The 5286-nt window shown below is 43.6% G+C and overlaps 1 long non-coding RNA gene across 1 annotated transcript; it reads left to right on the top strand.

Annotated features, from left to right (window-relative positions):
• Positions 1 to 2519: 2519 nt before the first annotated feature.
• LOC120724516 lies at positions 2520 to 3374 on the top strand. Its single transcript, XR_005693948.1, has 2 exons — positions 2520 to 2986; positions 3269 to 3374. It is a non-coding gene; the product is annotated as an uncharacterized LOC120724516 (long non-coding RNA).
• The last annotated feature ends 1912 nt before the right edge of the window (positions 3375 to 5286 follow it).

The following is a 5286-nucleotide window of genomic DNA, read 5'->3' as shown; positions in this document are numbered from 1 at the left end:
ACAGGACTCAGGACTCTCTTCCAGACACTCTAAACTCAGAGGCACAATGTACATTTCAAATTCCTTTAATTATAAATATGTTCATATAGAATAGAATAGAATAGAAAAGAATTGAATAGAATAATCCTTTAATTGTCCCACAAGGGGAAATTTGGTTGTAATATTGTCTATTCTGTAAAATGGTCAGATTGTTTATTGTTATTTAATTCACTTAATGTACAGAATTCACCTGCTTGCTGCATACATGCCACTACTGCACATTCACCTAATCTATATATTATATATAATGGTGTCAGGTTTCATTTCACTGTGTGTTATACCTGTATAACTATGCATGTGACGAATAAAGAACCTTGAATTACTTTTATGCTTCACAGTTTCACATGGATGCATTAAAATGAAGATAGGATCATTTATTTGTTGAGCGTACCTCACCAAAGCCTACTTGTTCTCTCTCCACCATCACCACGTATCACAGGTGCCCTTGTTCTGCTCTCTCTCTCTCACTCTTTCTCTTGCGCTTTCTCACTCTCTCACTCACTCCAGCTCTGAAAGCACATTAATCATAGCAGTCTCCCACATGTTTTCACCTCTACCTCCTCCCCGCCCCTTTTCTCCTACTCCTCCGGTTCTCTTCCTCTGGTGCTGTAGGCAAGTGGGTCACCGGCAACTGGAGGACTGTTTTCACTCTGGCTGAGAAAGACAGAGATAGGGAGGAGAAGGCTGCAGGAGCAAAACCGAGATGCAGATTTCCTTCTTTTATTAGAACATGGTCGGAGTGGTTTCCTCCAGAAGCCACGAGATTCAAACCGAGCTGACTTTGTGTCAGTCTGACTGTGAAATTTCACCGTCCAGTCTTTAAATGTGGAAATGAATGAGTCATCGTCATCAGTATCAAAATGAAACGTCTACCTCAGACGGGCCACATTTCACATAAAAAGACAAACGTAGTATTACTAAGAAATGGGTCTCTTCAGTAATGAAAAATCTGCAGGAAGGCAAAGAAATGTAATCCCTCTGTGATCAGTGTTGTATAGTAGAGCACAATAGCAGTCGTAGATTGATGTCGCACTGAGAAAACTTGGTTCTCAGTGTGGTCCACCCAATCACATATCTGGCCCCGTGACTTAAACAGGACACCGCAGTTTAAAAGATGAGATCCTGTCACAAAAGGGAAGAAAGGGAGAATTCTCCATGAATATTTATGAGACTGAGGACAGGCCTTCCAGGCAATAAATTAGCCACAGTATTGTATTCCACAGCTGAAATAACTCCAATAGAATGAGGAAAATGGGCCAAATTCATGAACAATGGCACATATAAGGACAAGATACAGAACCCACCTCTCTCATCCGTCCCTTCGTGGTTATCTCAGATAATACCAAAGTACAGCGCAGTTACATAAAAGGGTTGTTCCGCACCTTAACAGACTTTGCCATCTAGTGGCCTTATGTTCACATTACATCAAATATCAAAAACGTAAATGAAGAAGTCTGCAAGCCATTGCTGTTAAATGTTACATTCACCATCCACCTTATTAGGTACATCTTGCTAGTACTACTGTTAAGTCTTTTTCTTTAAGAACTGCTTGAATTCTTTATTGTCAGCAGCCTGACTGCTAATGCAGTGTGAGATAGAATGAATATTTGCTTTCACGTTCACACCAAGTTCTGATCCAGCCATCTCTCTGTCACTGCAGGAATCAAGACTCAGACCAGGTAATATTTTCCCAAACTTCTGCTGTCCAGTGTTGCTGGGTCCACGTGAACTGTACCTCAGCATCCTGCAGGAGAGCCGCACAGAGAGCTCTGCTGCTGCTGCTGTAGCTCATCAGTATGGTACCTTGGGAATAATGAGTGGCTGTTTGAGTTACTGTCTGGTTTTCAGCCCATTCTCTGTAAACCCTACAGATAGTCGTGTGGGAAAATCCCAACAGATGAGCAGCTTCAAGTACTCAGACCAACACGTGGGACCAAACCATGTCTGAACAACCACTTAAATACCATTTCTTCCTCACACTGATGCTCAGTCTGAACTTTTAACCATGTCTACTTGTCAGGATGCACTGAGTTACTGCTGTGTGATTGGCTGATTTGTTTTCACGAGCAGTTGAACAGGTTACATAAAGAGTCTGAATAGTTTTCAATTCTTTTAGACATATTTTCAGTTATTTTATTTTATGTGTTTGGGTTAAATGAACTAATTAATAAACAACTATAGTAATCAGTTTACTTTGAGATCATTTCAAATGACTTTTTTATAGCCCCACAGCCACAGTCATTTCATTGCACACAGTACAATGTTAGAGACATAACCACAGCAATCAGGTGATACTGTGAGCAAGCATTTAGCAACAGTGAGCAATACCAACCTCCAGAGTTGAAAAACAAATTCAACACTGAAGTGCCAAAACTTGCAGTTTGGCCCCTTCGAGCTGGCTCCAAAAGTCCTCATGGACTCCATGTTAAATGTCTACATGAACAAACCCAGTGTGGCCCGTTACAGGAATCCTAATGTAGCTGAGATATAATGTACGAATTGTGAACATTCTCAAAACTGTATTGTACATAGGTTATACTTTTTTATTGCGTGAACTTTATTTTTGTGGAACTAAGGTTCCGTGTGTCATTGTTGAAGTGGGACATTAATCAGTGTAACGCCACCTGCGGCCACATTGCGGGTGTGGGGTTTCCTAGCCAGAGCTGTACGGACTCCACACTGGTGAGGCACGCTTTCTGTAGCTCTTCTCCCTGTACTAAATTATCCATCTAAATTCGGTGTATTTGTCTTTGTTAAGTATTGGCTCCTATGGTTAAAAGCTCTCAAAGTGTTTTCAATCGCTCTGAGTGAGAAAAGTGATAATTGGAACGGCGCTTTATCTGTTATATCATCCGTTTATGTGGAACTTACTTGTGCTAAACAGGGGTGAGGAGAAGCCTGCTGCCGCTGTGTGACACTGATTTAGCTGCTACACTTTGTCTTATAGGTATGTGTAAATGTGTAGTTTTTGTTTTATGTGCATAATGAGTTCATGTCCCGAGGCTGTGCTCTGAGTAGTATCTTCAGCCATGTTGGGAAGAGTTAAAAAGTTGTTTGAATATGTATTATGCAATTGACCTATTTTAATGGGAATTTGAATGTTATACGTTATTGTTAGTGATTCCATAATTGTCTCTGTTTTACCCCACTGTAATATTTGATTTTGAAGTGGCGGTTGTGAGAATTGTTATTTTGATAAGTTGTATTTTCTTTTATATGATGCAAGCAGAGCTGTACGGACTCCACACTGGGGTGAGGAGAAGCCTGCTGCCGCTGTGTGACACTGATTTTGCTGCTGCATTTTGTCTTATAGAAATAAACCCAGTTTCCAGCCAGTCCGTGTCTGTCGTCACAACGCAGTCGACCATTTCACATCTGCTACATAAAAGTGGTGCCGTGACCCGGATGCATCTGATCAGCCGCTGCCGATCGCTGAGGTTGAGTTGAACACTTCCGACACCTGTAATATAAGTAAAATTATTCTGTGGGTCAGCAAAAAAATAATTTTTTTCAGTGTTCTGTTAGCAGGCATTTCTCCCAGTTACACCTGTTAGAGTCTAAAAGAGCTGTGTTTACATGTGTTGTATTTTTCTGAAGTGATAGGTATTTTTGTATTCCTTTTGTTTCCGATCCTCTTTGTAGTTATTGTTAATCTCCTGTAAGCAACATGGCTGGTAGGGGCCAAGACTCCTTTAACCTTTTCACGCCAGTCGCTGGGAGAGTTTGGAGACTGTCTGGGGCAGATGAAGTGAGGGACATGTCTATAATGTCGCGTGATGAGCCATCAGAGTCAGATGACATTATTCGAAATAATGCTCATGAGCGCCAGTCCTCAACCCCTGCCTTGAGCGATGACACCACACACAAAGAGCTACGTGAGCTCATTGGTGAATTGGGAACTCAAATAGGGGAATCAATCGCTAGCCGGTTACTATCCAGTCAAGTCCCGCTTGGTCCAAACCAGACAGCTCCAGCCGAGTCCCCCAAAGTTAAGAGCCCTGACACCACTCTCGACCTCTCCAAAGTGAACTTAGTGGTCCGACAAGATATCAAAGACCCACCTATGTACAGAGGTGATGATGCAGATAAGTACTCTGTTCATGAGTGGATAGACATGATGGAAGTATACTTAGAGAAGAGAGGGTTGTCTAGAGCCGTGCAGGTGGATGAAGTCTTAAACCACCTCCTCGGCAGAGCTAAAAACATTGTCAAGGTGGGTTTGAAAAGTAACTCATATTCTGGTGTAGTGACCAACCCTGAGACCATCTATGCCATACTCAGGCGTTATTTTAGTGATAGTCCTGGTTCCTGTCAACCACTGGCTGACTTCTATGCCACCCAAGCAGTTGCAAAAGAGACCCCAGTAGACTATTGGGTGAGGCTTAATATCGCTGCTGAGGCAGCTGACAAGCATTTACAGCGTCAGGGAGGCAAAATGGAGAACATGGAGGCAGAGATAGCCATGATGTTTATCAGAAATTGCCCTGATCCCAGCCTCGCCTGTGTTTTCAAATGTAAGCCCATCAGTAAATGGACAGTAATGGAGATCCAGGAAGCCATTGATGAACATCAAAGAGAGTGTCATGCAAAAAGGAAGAGCCTGAGCTCTGCCAGACCACATCCCCTCCTCGTGGCCACTGCGACAACCACAAGCGAGTCGCCTGAGCTTGAACTGAACCATGCCCAAGTAGGTACAGTAAAATGTTCCCAGGACACCCCGGTTACGGCTACTGGAGCTGCCGCTTCAGACCCAAGTGCTCTAGACCGCGTGCTCAGTATGCTAGAGAGGGTGTTGGAGCGCTCCAACCAGCCTGTCCACCCCGTAATTAGACCACAGCCTCTAGCCTCGGCTAGGTTCCCTTCGTGCCAGGTTTGTGGCAGTAGCTCACATTCCACGCGCACTCACTGCATGAGAGAAAGGAGATGTCTGGGTTGCCTGGAGGTTGGGCATCAGAGGAAAGACTGCCCCAGAGCAGCTGAGCCCATTGCCCAGCAAAATAATCCCCAGGGAAACTAGGGTGCTTGCACTTGAGAGGGGACAGTGTGAGCGAAGAGTGCGAAACCCTCAATCCCAGTGATGACATACAGACTGTATACAAAGAAAGCCTGAAGTGTGCCCCACCTGGTACTGTTGTACTTTCCCAGAACATAGTAAGACTCGATGAGGCAGACAGCCTATTTTACACGAATGCATTGGTGAATGATAAAGTCTCTTTGCAGGCCCTTCTTGATACAGGTTCCACGGCG

Source organism: Simochromis diagramma, unplaced genomic scaffold (assembly GCF_900408965.1).
Source record: "Simochromis diagramma unplaced genomic scaffold, fSimDia1.1 OVJJ01000692.1, whole genome shotgun sequence".
Taxonomy (NCBI): Eukaryota; Metazoa; Chordata; class Actinopteri; order Cichliformes; family Cichlidae; genus Simochromis; species Simochromis diagramma.
Note: the sequence above shows the minus strand (reverse complement) of the source record. Positions and strands in the feature narration are given on the sequence as shown.